This window comes from Canis lupus, chromosome 7 (assembly GCF_003254725.2).
Source record: "Canis lupus dingo isolate Sandy chromosome 7, ASM325472v2, whole genome shotgun sequence".
Classification (NCBI taxonomy): Eukaryota; Metazoa; Chordata; class Mammalia; order Carnivora; family Canidae; genus Canis; species Canis lupus.
In genome coordinates this window covers 25961681-25985247 of record NC_064249.1, presented here as the reverse complement: position 1 = coordinate 25985247, position 23567 = coordinate 25961681, and positions in this window count along the sequence as shown.

Genomic DNA, 23567 nt, shown 5'->3' with positions numbered 1-23567 from the left:
CCCCTGCCAATAAACTAATTTTGAGTCACTGAGAAGAAACAAAACAAATATTATGCATCCTTTTAGGGCTCGCCACACTTACCTCTTCCCTGCTGTGGTGGTACTTACAAAGAAGGCACAGCCAGAGATGGACAGAGAGAAGAAAGTGTGAAGTACTATTTAGATAGACAGAGTCAGACTTTAAAGTCCTGTGCTGTCTTATTGGCTTCTTTGTGTACAGAGGGAAGAAATTTCTGTAGATCATTTAAGTGGCTAAACCCGTTTATTAAGATATCTATGACATATGCAATATGTACAGCTTCTGTCCACTTCTATAACTTTATACCTTATATAAAGGGAAAGAATACAAGACGACCTTGTAGCTTACTCAGCTCTGTGCCACCCAGACAATTCACAGGCAAAATGCTTGTTCCCTGGGACACTCAAGCATGCATGTGTATGGAGGGGTGCTGAAATAAAGGAACACAGGCATAATGTATAGAATGAAAAATGCAGATAGAGGATATTGCCTTTGTCCCTTTCCACAGCCATTTTATCAATTTACAGGGCATTCTTTTAGTGATCTCCTTATGCCCTTTACCCTGGCCCCTACCAAGTGCACTTTCTGTTACTTTCCAGGACTTCACTTCAGGATACTAACCTCTGCTTATCTAATGTTGGGATGAGCCAGTTGTCAAAACTAGTCCTCCAGTTCCTGACCATTCATTCTCCTAGCTTTACTTGTCTTAGCTCTCATTCCAAGTTGCCAAATGCCCCTTTTCTCCCAGAAGAAAAGAAAATTGCTTTTGTGTGAGCCCCTCCTGTGAAAATGCATTTCCTGGCAGAGTGCTGTGGTTTGATCTGAAGATAGGCTTTGGTTGAGGTTTCAAGAATTTTCATAACGAACAAGGGCTATAAGTAGATGAGTATTAGGCCAGAGTTGCTTTTGCTAACTTCTGTTAACTCCTAAACACATTAAGGAAGATGGATGATTCATCTCAATATGTCCTAATGCCATTTTACCAGAATTGCAAGAGATTATACAAAAAAGGAGAGCAGTGAGGATTATTGAAGAAATCAATCAAATAGAAAGCCTTCCCTGTTTTATAATGCTGTGGTTATAGCCAGTGGATAGAAACAGGTTTTTGTGTTTGTTTTATGTTTGATAGATTTCTCTTCCCATGAAGCCAGCTCCTCATTCTGCACTCTTCGTCTAATCCAAATGGTGGGGGCCAGGGGAAGGAAGAAAGAAAAACACAAAACCCAGAACCTCCCTTCCTCCTCACCTTAACCACTACATTAAAAATCCAATTACATTCTAAATCTTTTTTAAATTTATTTATGATAGTCTCACAGAGAGAGAGAGAGAGAGAGAGAGAGAGAGGCAGAGACATAGGCAGAGGGAGAAGCAGGCTCCATGCACCGGGAGCCCGATGTGGGATTCGATCCCGGGTCCCCAGGATCGTGCCCTGGGCCAAAGGCAGGCACTAAACCGCTGCGCCACCCAGGGATCCCTAAAAATCCAATTACATTCTAAATAATATGTGCCATAAACAAAGGATACTCCCCTTAGATGATTTGATTAGAGGAATTTGTAATACTAGAACATGGGTGATGGTTATATTCAATCTTTTCCTTCTCAAGGAAAACATAACTCGGGTAATTTGCTTGTACCTGTACCTTGTATATACTGATTGATGTTATTAAATATAGATATAGTAGCAAATATAAATGAAATAGGTTCTCCTTTGCTGAGAGCATAGACATGTTATTTAATTGTGACAGTGAATACAGTCTTGTATATGGACATCAATGTTTGAGCCAATAAGGATCGTGCGTTGAAATGGCCTGCGATGCCCTTGGGAGCAGAGTAAACATTGATTACCAAGATGACATGACTTTCATGGAGGGAGGTAACCCGTGTTGAATGCAAAAAGCTCAGGCAGTGGATAGAAGCCCTTTTTTAGGCTCAGTTTTATTTTCTTGACCTTACTGAAGATCATCTCCGGTTATCTCAATAGTATAGAGTCCCGTACTCAAATTCAATATTGTAAATTAGGTCTCAAGATTTCTGAGGCTGCTTCAATTTGATTAATCTATTTTTTTTTTCAAGAGAATAGACTTTGCTGTCTTTCATGTACCTCAAAGTGAACATTCCTCAAACTGAACTCTTGGTCCTCTTCCCCCTCCCTTCCACTCATTCTACTTTCCTCATCCTACGTTTCAGTAAAAGGCATTGCACTCCACCCCTTTGTGTAGGTCAAAGATCTTGGTATCCTTTCTGATTTCACCTCTCGTCCACCTTACATCTAGCTTATTATCAGGACTACTACTAAAATACTCTATCTCTTCAAATATCTTCCCATCCTTGTCTTTTTTCACCTCTTATTGTGGCTGCATACTTGAATTCTAATAACCTGTTCATCACATTATTGTTGGAATATTCTTTTTAAATCACATTGTACTACTTGCTCCTTTGCTATGACTTTTAATTGATTTAGTTTAGTGTCAGATTATTAACATAGCTTATCTACTAATCTATCCTCTACCTTTGTAGCTACATTAACTCTGTTACCCCTCCAGCCCCAGCTGAACTTGCTGCTTGCTCTGCCGGCAGTACTTGATGGTTTTCAGTTCCTCAAATACAACAGATGACAGACAGTCTCCTGCTACCTCCAGGCTGTCCCTTTACTTGGAAACTACCAACCATTACTCTATCGCCTTTCCCTCCTCGTCAGCCACATACATAATACACTCTAGGCTTAAATAGCCTTTACTCACTACTCATCTTGAACACCATTAAAAAAATATATTGTATTTATTTATTTGACAGAGAGAGCACAAACAGAGGTAGTGGTGGGCAGATGGAGAGGGAGAAGTAGACTCCTTGCTGATCAGGGAGCCCAGTGCTATTCAGGCTCCATCCCAGGACCCTGGGATGATGACCTGAGCCAAAAGCAGATGCTTAACCAACTGAGCTACTCAGGATCCCCTGAACATCACTTTCTTCACAAAGGTCTTCTCTGATCCCCCAGACTATTAGGTCTCCTAGTTATAAGCTCCCATACTCTCCAGTATTCACACACTAGAAATTTATTATTTATGTTCTTATATTTTGTGTGTGTCTTCCCCACTGGACTGTGCACTCCATAAGAGAGAGTTCTTTTTATTTTCACCACTGTGGACACAGTGCCTGGTGTTGTGCCTGGCACATAGGAGACACCCAAAAGATATTTTCTGCTTAATGCTGACTTCCTGTATCAGGATGGTTTTGCTAGCAAGTAGCAGAACTCTTAGATTCAAATATGCCTTGAAAATAAGGTTTGGAATTCTTTCACTTTCTGAAAGTTCAGAGGCAGGGCAGGCTTCTTGGTTAGTATTGATTTAGCAGCCCAGCTGGCTCATGCAGCACCTCTCTACTCTACTTTCTCCTGTACTGGCTTCTTGGTTCATTTTCCCTCTGTGGTCATCAGAAAGTTCCCAGAATCTGCTTCACTGACCAGCCAGGCTGAGAAGGAAGTGACCACAGCCATGGACACCTTATAGGGAATCCATCCATGCTTAGGGCTTCCAGAACTGGAATAGCCCCAAGCATGGGCCATGGCACTCCCTGCCTTCTGATACCACTAATTCAGCAATAATTTCAAAGATCTGCAAGATTCCATGAAAACCAGCACTTAGGTGGTAGACTTCACTTAATATCTTTTAAATAAAATTTTGGCTGTTGATTCTTTAACCAGCTTCCGTACACAGCTAGCGAAGACCAAAGAAAGGAGCAGGCCACTCTGGATTGGTAGGTAGCAGGTTTAATAAATAAGAGAACTTACAGACAAGGCTGATGTCGGAAAGCAGAAAGGTAAGTAGACCTCTGCACCCACCCTCTAAAATCTTAAGAGTTTTTATAGAAGCCTAACTGGGGGCTCAGTCACATATGCCATCCAGATGGTCTCAATATCCAAGGTGGTATCCTTGAAATGGTGCCCACTGCAGGAATGATGTTCAGAGTGCACACAGTCCAAAGACTGGGAGTGGTGAGGAGCCTCCAGTGATCTGGATCCCACTGGAGGGTCAGCCAGTGATCATGTCCTCTTGATGACCTTCTCCAACATTGGCCTACTTCAACTTCATTTCTTGAATGTTCGGCTGCTCTAGTGCCTTTGAAATACTTGAATAAGATGGAGATGCTTAGGTTCTGCAGCTTAAAAAGCAGTCCCTCACATATATTTTCTCCTTTAGGTAACAGACTTCAATTTAAGTATATTGAGTTTTCACTTCATGTTTTAGTTAAAAAGAGCCTTAATACACTTCCAAGAGTCTGTTGGAACCAATTGTTAAACCTTCAGATCCTTTAACAAAATATTTTAAATTAAAAAAATATTATATGTATGGAGAGAAAGAGAGAGAGGAAGACCAGATCTTGAGAATGAATAAATCAGGAGTTGACTTTGGAGATAAAAGAGTGGTAAATACCGTGGTTAGGGCTTAATTCATGTTGAGTGAAGAACTCTTGGACAATTGAAGTAAATTAGGATCCTTGGTTGGTGGCTTCTGAGAAAAAATTATTCCTAGCCAGAAGCATAGGAATCAGGTTCCAACGAGTCTATGATTCTCTGAAATGTCTATTTCTTAATTTTCTGCTTATAACTTAATTAGACCACATCATTGTTCTTTTTTACCTGTATTTGTTTTTTTGTTCTTAAAGCAACTTAATGCTTTAAAGATATTGGGAAAATCTGTTTCTTTTCGAGTAAAAGTTTTCTCTCCGAGTGGGAGGAGGAGGCGGGGGTCACTGGGTATTCCCTCTTCTGCCAATTTCTGAGTGAGAAGACACCTATTTCAGCTGACAGGCTGAAAACAGACTAAACAGCTGAAGCTTCTTCTTTTGATCTCTGCCTCTAAGTAGTATTTCCCCATCGCACATTTGCTGAGCATTGATTTCCACTGCAGATATAAGATGTCTAAGCGTGTCACTCTTTCCCTTTGTTTGTCAACTTTTACTTTTTATTTAATCAGGCAACCCCATGGGGGTGGAATCTTATTTATTGTTCCAAGTAGTGCATAATCAGACAATTTGAGGGTGGTTGCAGAGTTCTTGGTGCATAAAGTAATCAAGTCTCTGGGGGCTCCTCAGCTGCAGATCTGATGGGTATTTTCCATGTTTGCTTTGCAGGCTGAGCTACCTCCTTTATGAGGTTGGGGAAGAATGTGCGGGGGAGATGACATGAGAAAAATGCTTTTTTCTTTTCTGCTAGTCTAAGCATTTGTTTGTAAGATAGCTACAGAAAACCTGAGTGGGTCACGGCTTTGAAGTCTGTACCCAACTCTCTCCCTGCACTCATACCCATGAATTTTGAGTTGACCCAGCAGACTGTCTAATTGAAGTAACTTCTTCCTTTATTTTTGTTCTGTGTATATCCTTTCTGAACCTTCAGTTTCATCAATAGCGGCTGCATTTCTTAATAAATGAGCTCCATTCTGTAGTCAAGAGTATTTGAGTACTTTCAGGCTGAAGAATGAAATGATCAGAAAAAGGCAAAATTTTGAGTAGAGAACAACTTTCTTTTACACTTGCCTCTCATGCCCACAAGGTTGATATGATAGAGTTAAATTTCTTTACACAGTTGAAAAACTAAATTCAATATGAGAAGGGTTAATAATAGTTTTTTTTTAAGTAGTCTCCATGCCCAACGTGGGGGTTGTACTCACAACCCCAAGATCAAGAGTGGCACACTCCACCAACTGAGCCAGCCAGATGCCCCTAGCAATAGCTTTTAAGAGACAAACTGGTTTACATAGTTCATGTGCTCCTCCACTGTCATCCAGCAGTCAAATTTATCTTTAAAAAACATAAATTAGGGATGCCTGTGTGGCTCAGCAGTTGAGCATCTGCCTTTGGCTCAGGGCGTGATCCTGGAGTCTCAGGATCGAGTCCCACATCGAGCTCCCTGCATGGAGCCTGCTTCTCCCTCTGTGTGTCTCTGCCTCTCTCTGTGTGTGTTTCTCATGAATAAATAAATAAAATCTTTAAAAAAACACATAAATTAGATTATACCATTTCTAAACCCTCTAATTGCTCTAAAGTTAAATCCAAACTCTTGACCATGTATTTTCTTTTTTCTTTTTTAAAGATTTTATTTATTTATTCATGAGAGACACAGAGAGAGAGACAGAGACATAGGCAGAGGGAGAGGTAGGCTCCCTGTTGGAAGCCTGATGTGGGACTCTATCCCAGAACCCCAGGATCACGCCCTGAGCTGAAGGCAGATGCTCAACCACTGAGCCACCCAGGTGGCCCAACATGGACTTTCTGACCTATATTGTCTAACCTATGCCTACCCCCTTAAACCTCATCTCATGCTCTCTTCCCCATTACCCAACATGTTGCAGCCATGCTGGTCCCTTCAGTTCCTGAACCATCACATTCTCTTACTTCAGGGCCTTTGCACATACCATTTCTTCTTCTCAAAATGCCTTTCTTTACTTGGACTCTCTGTATGGCTATTTCTTTGCACCCTTTCACTCTTAGACCATCTTCTCAGAGAGGCCTTCTACAACCACACTAATTAATAAAATCCCTCTATTATTTTCAATTACTATACCACAAGGACTATGCTTGTTCTTTTTTCTTCTTTCTGTCTCTCTTTTGAGATAGGCAGATGATCTAGAACAAATAATTATTTATAGATAATTTTTAATAGACTTTACATAAAGTGAGGAAATATTTTAAATGTTCAGTTTGATGAGTTTTGACAATGTGTATGCTCATGTCACCACCACTCATAGTGAAATATGAAATGTTTTTATCATTTGTGGAAGTTCCCTTATGTTCCTCTCTGATCAGAAGTAACCACTATTTTTTATTTATTTATTTATTTATTTATTTATTTATTTATTTATTTATTTAACCACTATTTTTTAAAGATAAATTTATTTATGAAAGAGAAAAAGAGAGAGAGCAGAGAGGACAGAAGGAAAGGGAGACAAGCAGACTCCCTGGGGAACCTGATGAGCTCGATTCCAGGACCCTGAGATCAAGATCTGTGCTGAAATCAAGAGTCGAGGCTTCACAGACTAAGCCACCCAGGGGCCTTGAGAAGTAACCACTTTCTGACGTATGTTACCATCCATTAGTTTTGTCTATTCTCAGCTTTTTTCTTTGAACATAATGCCTATGAGATTCATTCATGTTGTAGATATCAGAAGTTTATTCCTTTTTGTTGCTGAGTAGCATTCCATTGTGTGAATTCACTAAAAATTGTTTTTCCATTTTCTTGTTGATAACATTTGGGCTATTTCCTGTTTTTGGCTATAATGCATAAGGCCATTATGAACATTCTTTTTTCAAAAACTCTTTATTATTGAAGTATGGTTGACACACATGTAATGGACAGTTTTGTACAAGTGTATTCAATTCTCATGGACAAATACCTAGAAATGGAGTTGCTGAATCAAAGGGTGGGTGTGTTATTTAAACTTCTGAAAAATGACCTGAAAAAGTTTCTGAAAAAGTTGTGTGTTTGTCTTATTCACTAAAATATACCCGATTTTTGTTTCATGGCCTGACACACAGTAATTATTTACTCTTTCTTTATTGGGTGATTTGATGCTCTTTTTAATGTTCTGATTTCCTGAGCCATCTGTCCGTTACTCAAGGATGGCATTTTTATTGTGAAATTATGACCCTAATGTAAAATTCCAAATATCATTATGATAAACAGACTTTGGCAAAGCACAGTGTGCACAGTCAATTTTGAAATTAAGTCTTAGCCTCAGCATTTTGGTTTGTTTTATTTTGCCTTCTCCTCTTCCTTCTTCTTTTCAGTTGATCACTACTCCCTAAGCAGAAGATCATTCTTATCCTGTGCTAGCAGAAGTCAAGCCTTGTGTAGGTTGTGGTTACATTTTTTCTCCTAAGAAATCAGAGTATTTTATAAGGAGTAACACAGTCATTTAGCACCTGTTGAGAAACCAATGAGTAAAATATGCCTAGGGTCTTCAGAAGGTCAAAGGCAGAACTGAAGTTAGACCACTCAGCTCTCCTTATTCTTTATCAGGAACTCACTAAAAAAATTAATTACTTCCTTTCAATAGCAGTGAGTCAGGCCAAAATCAACATTTAGTGGGTGGAGACAATGGGTACTTCATTCAGAGTAAAGTCTCAAGGAGTCTTATTCCTAGTTTAAAGTGACCCACATGGGTTCACACTTCTCTCAGAACCTCAATTCCTTTTATTTTCCTGGAAGCCTTTGGGAAACCTTGGGAAGCTTCTGGGAGATTCCATGAGGTGAGTGAACCTAGATTGTGATGGGATGGGAGTGAGGATGGGAGAGGGAAGAATAGGGTGATGAGTAGGTGGCAATTACATCAATTAAAAAAATCAGATACTGGTTTGGTGAGTAACTCCGTAAAAGGCAAAGTCCTTCCACAATTCATGAATATTTGCATAACTGCTCATTAATGCTTGGGAGAATTGAATCACTGGGATGTCATGGGACAGCTTATTTCTATTAAGACTGGTGGAATCTTTCTGTGGTGGGCATGGCTCGCCTAGGCCCCCATAACAGTTTATAACATCCGGTACAGAAGTTCCTTCATTTCTAGCAGTTGATTAGGGTTATAGTGCTGATGAATGCTAATGACTCAGAAAGCTTCTGGAGGTTAGATTGAGAAAATAAAGATCTTATTAGGGATCCCTGGGTGGCGCAGCGGTTTAGCGCCTGCCTTTGGCCCAGGGCGCGATCCTGGAGACCCGGGATCGAATCCCACGTCAGGCTCCTGGTGCATGGAGCCTGCTTCTCCCTCTGCTTGTGTCTCTGCCTCTCTCTCTCTCTCTCACTGTGTACCTATCATAAATAAATAAAATTAAAAAAAAAAAAAAGATCTTATTAAAGATCTTCCTTTCCCCAGGATAGGAGAGAACTCAGCCAATATCTAGAGGAAAGGACTTCCATATTCTTCAAAGCCATTAAGAACAATTTGTTCCTAATTCTCACTCTTCCTACTTCAAAAAATGTTTCATATCAACTTGTAATTAAAAAAAAAAAACCCTATAGCACAGGACAGCTAAAGCAGTATAGCAGGAACTATTTTAAGAGAAGAGAGATAGTTTTACACCAAAACTGGAATGATATTGTCAGTTATATCAGATACTACATTTAGCTCTATCCTCCTGGCAGCCTTAGCAAACAACAACTAGGAAAACCCACAAAAAGAGACATAGTTCTTGTTATTTGATAAAGAGAATCATACAACTCTATTTGAAGTATATTTTTTGGCATTGAATTCTGAAGAGAAATTAGTGGGCTTCATAAAGGATGATGTAAAGAGATATGGGCATGTCAGCAGGGTATTCTGTGGGTAAATGTCTTTTACATCCATGATCATGAAAAATCCAAGGACATAATATTAAGTTGTAGTCATTGAACATATTCATATGGAGACCTAAGCTAAGATGCTGTGTTTAAAGATTATTTAATTTGACACAGAATTGAGAAGTTGCTGGAATTCTTAACTTTCTTATGCTATGGGCGTCTTCTTATTTTATTTTTTAAAAAGATTTTATTTATTTATTTATTTATTTATTTATTTATTTATTTATTTAGAGGGTGGGCGTGTGCATGTGCAAACTGGGAATGGGCCAAGGGGAGGGAGAGAGAATCCTTTTTTTAAAAAAAAATTTTTATTGGAGCTCAATTTGCCAACATATAGCATAACACCCAGTGCTCATCCTGCCAAGTGCCCCCCTCAGTGCCCATCACCCAGTCACCCCAACCCCCCGCCCACCTTCCCTTCCACTACCCCTTGTTCATTTCCCAGAGTTAGGTGTCTCTCATGTTTTGTCACCGTCACTGATATTATCACTCATTTTAGGGAGAGAGAATCTTGAACAGACTCCTAGATGGGTGCAGAGCCCAACATAGGGCTCGATCTTACTCCAAGACCATGACTTGAGCCAAAAGAAAGAGTGCCTGGCTCTCTTGAGCCAGTGCCTGGCTGAGCCACTCAGGCACCCTTGCAATGGACTTCTTTTTAAAATAATAGTCTACATACAGGAAGGAATGCATATAGGACTATAAAGAAGTCAATCACGTTGAAGTACAGATATCAACATATTTGAAAAATTATAATAGATTAATATATATTAACACATTAAGTAATAAGTTATATCAACTGATCTACAAACTACCATAGTTTAATAGAGCAATGAATGTAAATGCTATTTCAACATAATTTTAAAACTGTAATATGATCAGAAAAATGTATATGATTTCTATTAGCTATCACAGATACTGCTAATACTACTGTGGTTTATTTCCTGTATTCTTAAAATAAAAATATGTTACATACCAGATCGAAGTTAGTGAGAATCAAGATGCATTTTTTTTCCCATCCCAGTTCTTGGACTGCTTTGGAATCTCAGGACACCAGGTTAATAGCTAAGGACATATAGAAATGAAACTAGGTGAACTAACCCATCTTCATTTATGTTTGCTGGAAGCATGGTAGGAGTCAGCCTAACTAAGATTGAATGACTTACGTAAATATATTCGTTGTGAATGAAGGGAGGTCCATTAGCTTTAGATTAACGAAAAACTTAGTTGGGGTTATATTATGAAAATATTTTCCAATGTTTTGATTTTCTTTGATTTCTGAAACAACTCTTCAACAACAGTGAAAACTATGTTTTATTTAATTTTTATCGCACGCCCTGGCAAAAAAGATGAAATAGTTGTTGCTGTTAGAATAAATGGAAAAATGATTGAGAAAATTTGTTCTTGATATTCTTGTTCTCTAGCCTTCATTCTCCTTGTGAATCTTTCTCTGAACTGCTAACAAGTAATAAATAAAATAGACAAGGCTTAATTTCCTTTCCTTTTACTTCTCCAATTTATTGCCTTGTGTAGATTCCAAAGCTTTCAGCAATGCAAAAAGAAAAGAGGAAGTCACGCATCTGTAAAATTAGGAAGTTGTGTCATCAATACTCTACTCATGGAAAATTCTTGAATTTAAGAAGGACACCAACATATCATAGTCTGTGCCCAGAAACTCAAGACAAGTGAAGCCTTTTCTTCTTTACCATTTCTTCTGCTAGCCCATGATTTGTAGCTGAAAATGCAAAGGCAGAGGGGAAGAAAATGGTGAAAAAGAGGGAAAGCAGAGAGAGTAGTGAGGAGAAGTAATACTGAGAGGAGGAATAGAGGAAGAAGAAAAAGGAAAATAATCCTTATTTGTGCTGACAATTTATTTCATCACTTACATGGGTTATTTGGAGCTGTTCTGTGAGTATGGGGAAAGAGATGGGACTTCTAAAATGGGTTGTCTCAAAAAATGTGGACCAAGGACCATGTATGATGTTTGTTTCAATTGCAGTTTTTAGGGCCTTTGTAACCCTACTCAACCAAAATCTTGTGGGACCCAGGACTGCATTTTAACTAGCTTTCCAAGTGATTCCAATGCCCCTTAATGTTGGAGAGCCATTGATTTTGATGAGAGAAAAACTTGGTTGATTCTTGCTAATTAAATCTAATTCTGCTCTCTCTACTTTCCCCCTCAGGGAGGCAAGAAAGTCTGTTCTTTCATTCATAAATATTCACACTGCACTGGAATTTGGGGATTTTGTTATTTGGCCGAGCAACAGGTTAAATGTTTTCTTCGTTTTGTTATTATTAGACAGTTATTAGCAAGGAAACATAGTAGGCAGCATACTTAATTTGCAGAGACCTTATGCTATTCTCTTTGGTTTCCAAGAAAGAGAAGCAATAGAAGTAAGCTCTCCTGCTGATCCTGATAATGTGACTGTGTTGGAGGAGATTTTTACCCAGGGGTATCTACTGATCATTCTTGAGTGATAGGCAGAAGTCTGTATTTTATTTATTTTATTTTATTTTATTTTATTTTATTTTATTTTATTTTATTTTATTATTTTATATTTTATTTTTTGTAAAGATTTTATTTATTTATTCATGAGACACACACACACACACACACACACACACACACACACAGAGAGAGAGAGAGAGAGAGAGGCAGAGACGCAGGCAGAGGGAGAAGCAGGCTCCATGCAGGGAGCCCGACGTGGGACTTGATCCCCCGGACTCCAGGATCAGGCCCTGGGCAGAAGGCGGCGCTATACTGCTGAGCCACCCGGGCTGCTCAGAAGTCTAGATTTTAAAGTATGTTTATATTATCTGAGAGAAAGAGCTATAAAACCAACTTCCACATAATTTATATTGGTTTTCAAAAACATCGTCTGTAGTGTATTGCTTTTTTTCCCCAGCAAGATTTACTTTTGCTGGTATAAAACTCCATTTTTCCATTTCATGAAGACATTCTGTGAGGCATGAATTAAGCAGTACAAAACAACCTCATTCACCACAGAAAGGTTATAGAGCACTTTTCCATGCTATTTTTAGTCCATGGTATTTCTGTTAATTCCCAGGTCATTCCAAACTACACTAAAAAGATCTCTCCTTACCCAGCCATCACTCTGATCATATTTCACACACCATGATCAGAAACAAAGCATCCTTAAATATAAATCATTTAGATGGATATGGTTCTGTTTGAACACACAATGAAATGCACAAGATGGAAGGAAACTATATGAACCTCCCTCTAGTAAAAATACAATAAAATTTAAAAACATAACACTAGACTTTGAAAATTGCTCTCTTTTTTCTGGAAGCCAAAATAATTGATGGTTTTAGAGTCTCTCTTTGATCTCTTTCATCTACAAAGCGAACATTTAAAATCACACAGAGCTGGATTCTTCTACCACCATTCAGGTTATCTTACTATTAGACACATTGCTATGGACTTGTCACATGAAAAATACCTGGAGGGTATTATGCTGAGTTAAATAAGTCAATCAGAAAAGGACAAACATTATATGGTCTCATTCATTTGGGGAATATAAAAATTAGTGAAAGGGAATAAAGGGAAAGGAGTGAAAATATCAGTGAGGGTGACAAAACGTGAGAGACTCCTAACTCTGGGAAATGAACAAGGGGTAGTGGAAGGGGAAGTGGGCGGGGGGCGGGGGTGACTGGGTGATGGGCACTGAGGGGGGCACTTGGCGGGATGAGCACTGGGTGTTATGCTATATGTTGGCAAATTGAACTCCAAAAAGAATTTTAAAAAAAGAAAAGTATTTTCATTGATATTTCAGTAATTTAAAAACTGGCTAGAGAGCATTTAACTTAGACAGTGGCCATTTTGGGGGGACCATTGTAATTTAAAGAAAAGAAGACAAAAAAAAAAAAAAAGAAAGAGGACTAAATCCTGGAGAAACCATCTGTTTCATTTTTTTTTAAATTTCTTTTTATTGGAGTTCAATACAATTCCTAAGATACCTAGGAATAAACCTAACCAAAAAGGTAAAGGACCTATACCCTAAAAATTACAGAACACTTCTGAAAGAAATTGAGGAAGACACAAAGAGATGGAAAAATATCCCATGCTCATGGATTGGAAGAATTAATATTGTGAAAATCTCTATGCTACCCAGGGCAATTTACACGTTCAATGCAATCCCAATCAAAATACCATGGACTTTCTTCAGAGAGTTGGAACAAATCATCTTAAGAATTGTGTGGAATCAGAAAAGACCCCGAATAGCCAGGGGAATATTATAAAAGAAAACCATAGCTGGGGGCATCACAATGCCAGATTTCAGGTTGTACTACAAAGCTGTGGTCATCAAGACAGTGTGGTACTGGCACAAAAACAGACACATAGATCAATGGAACAGAATAGAGAATCCAGAAATGGGCCCTCAACTCTATGGTCAACTAATATTTGACAAAGCAGGAAATACTGTCCACTGGAAAAAAGTCTCTTCAATAAATGGTGCTGGGAAAATTGGACATCCACATGCAGAAGAATGAAACTAGACCACTCTCTTATACCTTACACAAGGATAAACTCAAAATGGATGAAAGATCTAAATGTGAGACAAGATTTCATCAAAATCCTAGAGGAGAACACAGGCAACACCCTTTTTGAACTTGGCCACAGCAACTTCTTACAAGATACATCCATGAAGGCAAGAGAAACAAAAGCAAAAATGAATTATTGAAACCATCTGTTTCAGATTGATGATAGCTCCTTATCAGTCATCTGAATGGTCTACTTTCATATTTTTTTCAGGGTAGATTCTTGGTCCTAAGAATTAATTGATCCACATCACTAATTTGTTATTTTTTTGGCTTAATGTTACAGCATCACTTCAAAGTATAGTGTCCCGAAGTGTGATTTAACAAATTTAGTATCTGTAAATTAGCTGGAAGGGACATTGCGAAGTCTACCAGCATCCATCCTCCTATATACATTGCCTGGGTCATGCTCAGAGATGGGTATCTGCTCATACTTTAATAAATACGCAGAAATTGAAGCATCACCCTTAGTTACTTCTTGTATTTCATGATGTTCACAGGTTCTTTGAGCAATTACTTCGTTTATCAATAGCCCAATTGGAGCAACTTTTAACTATGAAAAACTGATGAGAGTCTATCGTAACTGGCAATTGACTGGCTTCCATTTTTTTTTTTTTTATGATCTCCATAGACTGCCTGATCTGCTCTGCTCATTTGGATTTAGTTAGGCTAGAATTGGAATATTGCTAAGGACAACTCAATATTAGTCCAGTAGATTATAAATTTAAATATTTTTACCTTTTTAGGGTAAAGGCTTTGGAGGGAAAGTGGAAAGAGCAGCTAGATATTGCTGACCTAAATGTGGTTCAAGGGGCTGCTCTGTTGAATAAGGGAGATGATCTTCTTTCTGTTGTAGTAGACTATACTTGGAGCTCAGTGCTTACTTCAGCAAGTCCCATATGAGAGTGTCCTGGACAAACTGGCATATCTAGCAGAGACTTATTAGGATGCCTGATGAGATATGGAATCTTAGATATGTAGAGTGAAAGAACTAGAGTGTACATGCAACCTGGAGAAGAGTAGAGTAACAGGAAGCATTATAGACATCTTCAAGTAACTAAAGGATTGTGACATAAGAAGATTTAGTTTTGCCCCACATGACCCCAATGGCAAGACTAGAGCCCATGGGTGAAAGTTACAAGGACACAGTTTTCTCCTCAATAAAAGGAAGAATGTTTTTTAATCAATTCAAATTTTCTGTATACAGAATATTTTGCTTTGGAGCATAATAAGTTCACCACCATCGAAATGATTCAAGCACAAATAGGACAGCAATTAAGAGCTATGTTATAGAGGAGATTCCAGCAAGGGAGGTTTTATTTGTTGACCCCAAGTTGTTTTATAAACCTTGAGACTATGTTTTAGGAAATTCAGTCTCATAATATGATTTATAGAAATTTGTGAAACTGATGAAAAGAAGCAAATCATGGTGGGAAAATGATGGGTTTAGGTTTTGTTCCTTGGTCTCTAATATACTAGGGTTGTGACCTTAGTCATATTACTTTACCCTTTGCGTCAGCTAGAAAATGAGGGTTTGAGCTAAGTGACTTCTAAGCCTACTTAGTGTAAACACTGTGATTCTAAGAAAGTGTCCACCCCTGTCTTCTTCTAAGTTTGTTCCCATAGGATCACCTCTTCACTGACCATCTAGGGACTTAGAGGCTCAACAGCAGTGACCTCTATTGATGGTTTCCCCTGTGTACCTCCAGGGAGACACCTCAGCAGCATGTCTAAAACATCAGTTAGTTGCTTCGTCAGCAGAGTAGGGCTCTACAGAGAGGTACGATCAGAATAGTCCCAAGGGCCACCCAGCAGACACAACATACTTCCAGTGTTACAAAAGTTATTCTTTGAGTCAACTGATACTCATAATTTAACTGATACTCATTATTCAGTACTTAATATACTATAGTAACTATTCTCTACAGAGTATAAGTCTATGTGAGGATTAAGTTACTCTTTTGTAGACTTTTGGACTTACCTCCTAGAGCCATGTCTAAGGCCACTCGCCCCACCAAAGGCGCTATTTACTCTCCTCTTGTCATAAACTGTGTTGGTGCCACTTAAAGCCTTATTTTTCAATCTTCCTCTACTCATTACTCTACAGGGTTTTCTATGAGAGAGGAGGGTCACTCCTCTCCCTCCCTGTGACTTAAATCACTGTAATATGGTGGGAAGATGTACAGAGACTTACTATGTTTTGCCATGGTCTGAGGAGACCTATTCTAAAATACAAAAGGAAACCAAACATAATGATTGAAAAAGATAGTTGAAATTATTTTGAATAGTCAATGAAAAAACCATGTAACAAAGCCCACATCAAAAGCCCAGCTGCTGGGGTATACCTTTCAAATTCCATCAACTGCAGAGGCTATGTACAGCAGGGAGGCCATGAGGCGATGTGTTTAAAAGAAGATAGAAAAGGTCAGAGTGATAGTGAAAAAAAAAAAAAAAGGTAAAGTGAATAACAAGTTTGAGAGTGAGAATATTTCCATCACAGAGACTAAAGAGTTTAGCTTCCAAGAGGCACGCATAACCTCTTATTGCCATCTTACTTTGTGAGATGATATTTTGGAAAATCTTTCTGGTGGATCCCACTGGAAAGTCACTGGGAAATATTTGGATGATTTTTCTTTCCCATCCTCCACCTCTGCCTCCAAGGTTTTTTTGTTTATTTGTTTGTCCATTTGTTTGCTTTTGGATTATTAAGTCCTGCAGTTCCACCTTGGGTAATTTTATAGGTTTGGTTAAGTGGTCAGAGAGTAATCTGAGTATAGCTGAGCCTGGGGACATTTGAGGATCTTTTCCAGGTGGAATCTGAGTAGAGAGAGAGAAGTTCCAAAATGCTATCATGCAAGTGGCTCAATGATGCTATGGGTTTGTTTGTGATCAACCTCTGACCTTGTTGACAAGTGTACTATGAGCAGTATGTTTACAAGGCCACATTGTCACATTCTTTGCTTGGACTCTGCTTTGCCCAGAAATGTCAATGACTAGACAAGTATTTCTGTGATGTCACCAGAGATCCATAAATGACTGCATCTAGGTAAAGGAAAAAAAATAGAAAATTCTCAGTGAATATGTGTGATCAGTTCCTGGGCTGGGAGTCATTCTAGTATCTCCCCTCTGAAATCAAATAGAACCATCTTATTTGCTCCTGTGAGTTCATTTTGTCAATGTAGTCACATCTTAGTCCTGAGAGTATGCGTTTAGATGAGGAGATATGAAAGTGTGATGATTAAGGGAAAGAATTTAGGAGCTGCTCCTCACTAAAGCCAGAGGGAAACAGGTATTTCCCTCCCTTTGGAATGTTGGGGCATGAAGGCTATGATATGTGATTAATAGCTAAGATTTTGCAGCCAGAGAGCTCTGGGTCAAATTTTTTTTACAAATGGTATGACATTGGATAATTTTCTAAATACCCATCTTCCTACCTTTAAAACGGAGATAATACTAGTACTTCTACTAACAGTTTAGATGCCTTTGGTTGTGAAAAACAGAAAACTCAAGCTAGCTTAAAGGGAGTGTATTGGCTTGTGTATCTGTGGTCTTGAAGTAGGTCTAGCTTCAAATGTTTGATCCAGACACTTACAATGTCATTAGGCCTTGAGTTCCATTTCTTTATGATACTCTTGGTGTATTCTCTCAGGCCGTCTTGCCTCGGGGAAGAAACAATAATGGTTGTGGCAGTTCTAACCTTACACGCTTATATCCCACTATCTCAAAGTGGGGAGTTTCTCTTCTGGTAGTTCCGTGGAAGAAAGAAGAACCTTTTTTTTTCCAAAAAAGTACTCAGCAAATGTCATCTTATGCCTCAAATGCCTGAATTGGCTTGTGTATGCACTCTGAACAATTACTGGGTCAAAGGGGTGGGATGATAGACATCAGAGTCATTTCTAAGAGGTGGGGATAAAGTCCCTATCAACCGTCATGCAAAAGGTATAGGAGAGGCAATTTCCCAAAGGAAACTATCCATATAGTTGCAGAAGGAAGGGAGAAAATGATGCCAGCTGACCAACAGTGCCAACTCTTTGAAGGACTAGATAAATAGTAGCGATGATCATTATGTTGGTGTCATCTTGGACTCACTGTCTCTGCCTCAAAGTGCCACCTCACCTTTTCTTCTTCCTTCTGAAATGCCAGCATCTCTTATGTAGCAAGTCTGGAGAACTGGATTTCTGCCTTAGCTCTGTGTCTGACTTGCTGGGTGGAGTCTGTTAGACTCTGTCAGGCAGATGTGAAGTTCAGATGAATTATTTCCAGAAATAAAGAGGACTTTTTCTTCCTTTGGCCCCCTAGGAAAACTTATGTAAAGTTCTAGCCATGATCTGGGGATCCTGTCTGCCAGTTTTGTGTTTTAATTTAAAGACCAAAGGCTTTGAAGTCAGGCAGATCTGGATTTGAATCTTAGCTAGTGCTGTGATTGTGGGGAACTATATTCTTCTTTACTATTCAAGGGAGGAGGTGTTAAAGAATATCTGATTTTCAAGCTTGGCTTACATGACTGTGATAGAGGTGGAACGAGGCACAAGTTGAAATTTATACAGTGGGTAGAACAATAGTGCAACAACTTGTATTTAAAAATGTATGTTGATAAATATTTCATCTGCCCTCATTTTCAATGTCTTAATCACTTGTCTGATGACTACATGTATTTCCCTACATGATACAGGGATTTTGAGACATTAAATTGAGATCTTGGAAAATTACATTCTGAAGATATGTGTGGAGTATCATAATGTGAAATGAGAGGGCACATTTCTCTCTCTCCTATCGGGCTGATACTCATCTCATATAAAGCTGCTATGAAGAACAAGTAAACAGGGGCACCTGGGTGGCTCGGTTGGTTAAGTATCTGATTCTTGATTTCAGCTCAGTTCATGATCTCAGGGTTGTGAGACTGAGTCTCATTTTGGGCTCTGTGATGAGCGTAGAGGCTACTTGAGATTCTTTCTCTCCCTCTACCCCTCCTTGGGTGCTCTCTCTCTCTCTCCTCTCTCTCTCCACTCCTCTCTCTGTCTTTCTCTTAAAAAAAAAAAAGAACAAGTAAATATTCAACCAATGTTGGTTACATCCATTCCTCCTTTTCTTCTATTTCTTTCCATTTCGTTCCTGCCCCTGCATACACTCTTGGCTCACTGGTGCTACCTAGTGGCAATTGTAGGTAGAGGAGTCTCCCCTTAACTGTGGTTTTGCTTCCGTGGTTTCAGTTACCCGGTCAGTTGAGCACGGTCAAGAAGCAGATGATCCTCCTTCTGACGAATCGTGAGAAGGTCAATAGTTGCCTAATACTACATCAAAATGTCTGCACCATCCACTTGATTTAACCTCCTCTTGTAGGCTTTTAACATCTCACATCATCATCACAAGATGGGTGAATACAAAAAAAAAAAAAAAAAGGAAGGTAAGTACAGTGCAATAAGATATTTTGGCAGACCACACTCCCATAACTTTTATCATAGTAAATTGTAATAATTTTTCTATTTTACTAATTTATTTATTGTCATTATTTTTTAGAAAGAGAGTGTGTGTGAGTGCATGTGGGGTGGAGAGTGGAGGGCAGAGGGAGAGAGACATATTCTTGAGCCCTGACATGATACAGGGCTCGATTTCACAACTCTGAGATCATGACCTGAGCGGGAATGAAGAGTCAGTCACTTGATCGACTGAGCCACCCAAGCACCCCGTGATTTTTCTATTTTACGATAGAAATTAACAATAATAGTTAATCTCATGCCGTGTGCCTAGTTAAACTTTATTATAGGTATGTATGTATAAGAAAAAAACACTATATATATGTCTGATGAGTTTGGAAATAAGTATATACCTCTTGGAAGCTTAGGAAGCAGAACCAGGTTCTGGGAACTGGGATTTTCTAACAAATTAGTAATTTTTACCTTAACAAGCTAAGTAGAGCCGACAAGATGAGTCTGGAAAAGTTAAGGGGAACTTAAGATGGAAAGTAGGGGTTAGGGGAGGGGCAAGGTGGCAGAAGAGTAGGGTCCCAAAGTCACCTGTCCCCACCAAATTACCTAGAAAACCTTCAAATTATCCTGAAAATCTATGAATTCGGCCTGAGATTTAAAAAGAGACCAGCTGGAATGCTACAGTGAGAAGAGTTCGCGCTTCTATCAAGGTTGGAAGACGGGGAAAAAGAAATAAAGAAACAAAAGGCCTCCAAGGGGGAGGGGCCCCGCCAGGAGCCGGGCTGAGGCCGGGGCGAGTGTCCCCAGGACAGGAGAGCCCCGTCCCGGAGAGGCAGGAGCTGCACCGACCTTCCCGGGGGGAAAGGGGCTTGCAGGGAGTTGGAGCAGGACCCAGGAGGGCGGGGGTGCCCTCGGGTTCCCCGGGACAGTAACAGAGCAACTGCGCGCCCAGGAGAGTGCGCCGAGCTCCCTAAGGGCTGCAGCGCGCACGGCGGGACCCGGCGGGACCCGGAGCAGCTCGGAGGGGCTCGGGGGCGGCTCCGCGGAGGGGGGCTGCGGGGCGGGAGCGCGAATCCAACAGCGCAGGCCCCGGAGCACAGGGCGCCGGGACACAGCCCAGGATCCGGCCTCCCCCGGGACAGGCAGAGGCCGGGAGGGCCCAGGACAGCGAGGACGCTCCTGCCCGGAGCTGAGCAGATCAGCGGCCCCGCCCCGGAGCCTCCAGGCCCTGCAGACGGAGAGCTCTGGGGTTACTGCGGGGGCTGAATCCAGGTTTCCAGAGCGGCCCCGCCACTGCGGTTGTTCCTCCTGCGGCCTCACGGGGTAAACAACCCCCACTGAGCCCTGCACCAGGCAGTGGCACAGCAGCTCCCCCAACTGCTAACACCTGAAAATCAGCACAACAGGCCCCTCCCCCAGAAGACCAGCTAGACGGACCAGTTCCAGGGGAGGTCAAGGGACTTAAAGAACACAGAATCAGAAGATACTCCCCCGTGGTTTGTTGTTGTTGTTGTTGTTGTTTTGTTTTGTTTTGTTTCGCTTTTTTATGTGTTTCCTCCCCCCAACCTTTTTTTTCCTTTCTTTCTTTTTCTTTCTCTTTTTCTTCTTTTTTTTCTTTTTTTCTTCCTTTTCTTTTTCTCTTTCTCTTTTCTTTCCTTCTTTCTCTCCTCTCTTTTTCTCCTTTTCCCAATACAACTTGCTTTTTGGCCACTCTGCACTGAGCAAAATGACTAGAAGGAAAACCTCACCTCAAAAGAAAGAATCAGAAACAGTCCTCTCTCCCACAGAGTTACAAAATCTGGATTACAATTCAATGTCAGAAAGCCAATTCAGAAGCACTATTATACAGCTACTGGTGGCTCTAGAAGAAAGCATAAAGGACTCAAGAGACTTCATGACTGCAGAATTTAGAGCTAATCAGGCAGAAATTAAAAATCAATTGAATGAGATGCAATCCAAACTAGAAGTCCTAATGACGAGGGTTAACGAGGTGGAAGAACGAGTGAGTGACATAGAAGACAAGATGATGGCAAAGAGGGAGACTGAGGAAAAAAGAGACAAACAATTAAAAGACCATGAAGATAGATTAAGGGAAATAAACGATAGCCTGAGGAAGAAAAACCTACATTTAATTGGTGTTCCCGAGGGCGCCGAAAAGGACAGAGGGCCAGAATACGTATTTGAACAAATTCTAGCTGAAAACTTTCCTAATCTGGGAAGGGAAACAGGCATTCAGATCCAGGAAATAGAGAGATCCCCCCCTAAAATCAATAAAAACCATTCAACACCTCGACATTTAATAGTGAAGCTTGCAAATTCCAAAAATAAAGAGAAGATCCTTAAAGCAGCAAGAGACAAGAAATCCCTGACTTTTATGGGGAGGAGTATTAGGGTAACAGCAGACCTCTCCACAGAGACCTGGCAGGCCACAAAGGGCTGGCAGGATATATTCAGGGTCCTAAAGGAGAAGAACATGCAACCAAGAATACTGTATCCAGCAAGGCTCTCATTCAAAATGGAAGGAGAGATAAAGAGCTTCCAAGACAGACAGGAACTGAAAGAATATGTGACCTCCAAACCAGCTCTGCAAGAAATTTTAAGGGGGACTCTTAAAATTCCCCTTTAAAAAGAAGTTCGGTGGAACAATCCACAAAAACAAGGACTGAATAGATATCATGATGACACTAAACTCATATCTCTCAATAGTAACTCTGAACGTGAATGGGCTTAATGACCCCATCAAAAGGCGCAGGGTTTCAGACTGGATAAAAAAGCAGGACCCATCTATTTGCTGTCTACAAGAGACTCATTTTAGACAGAAGGACACCTACAGCCTGAAAATAAAAGGTTGGAGAACCATTTACCATTCGAATGGTCCTCAAAAGAAAGCAGGGGTAGCCATCCTTATATCAGATAAACTAAAATTTACCCCGAAGACTGTAGTGAGAGATGAAGAGGGACACTATATCATACTTAAAGGATCTATCCAACAAGAGGACTTAACAATCCTCAATATATATGCCCCGAATATGGGAGCTGCCAAATATATCAATCAATTAATAACCAAAGTGAAGAAATACTTAGATAATAATACACTTATACTTGGTGACTTCAATCTAGCGCTTTCTACACTCAATAGGTCTTCTAAGCACAACATCTCCAAAGAAACAAGAGCTTTAAATGATACACTGGACCAGATGGATTTCACAGATATCTACAGAACTTTACATCCAAACTCAACTGAATACACATTCTTCTCAAGTGCACATGGAACTTTCTCCAGAATAGACCACATACTGGGTCACAAATCGGGTCTGAACCGATACCAAAAGATTGGGATCGTCCCCTGCATATTCTCAGACCATAATGCCTTGAAATTAGAACTAAATCACAACAAGAAGTTTGGAAGGACCTCAAACACGTGGAGGTTAAGGACCATCCTGCTAAAAGATGAAAGGGTCAACCAGGAAATTAAGGAAGAATTAAAAAGATTCATGGAAACTAATGAGAATGAAGATACAACCGTTCAAAATCTTTGGGATGCAGCAAAAGCAGTCCTAAGGGGGAAATACATCGCAATACAAGCATCCATTCAAAAACTGGAAAGAACTCAAATACAAAAGCTAACCTTACACATAAAGGAGCTAGAGAAAAAACAGCAGATAGATCCTACACCCAGGAGAAGACGAGAGTTAATAAAGATTCGAGCGGAACTCAATGAAATCGAGACCAGAAAAACTGTGGAACAGATCAACAGAACCAGGAGTTGGTTCTTTGAATTAATAAGATAGATAAACCATTAGCCAGCCTTATTAAAAAGAAGAGAGAGAAGACTCAAATTGATAAAATCATGAATGAGAAAGGAGAGATCACTACCAACACCAAGGAAATACAAACGATTTTAAAAACATATTATGAACAGCTATACGCCAATAAATTAGGCAATCTAGAAGAAATGGACGCATTCCTGGAAAGCCACAAGCTACCAAAACTGGAACAGGAAGAAATAGAAAACCTGAACAGGCCAATAACCAGGGAGGAAATTGAAGCAGTCATCAAAAACCTCCCAAGACACAAGAGTCCAGGGCCAGATGGCTTCCCAGGGGAATTCTACCAAACGTTTAAAGAAGAAACCATACCTATTCTCCTAAAGCTGTTTGGAAAGATAGAAAGAGATGGAGTACTTCCAAATTCATTCTATGAGGCCAGCATCACCTTAATTCCAAAA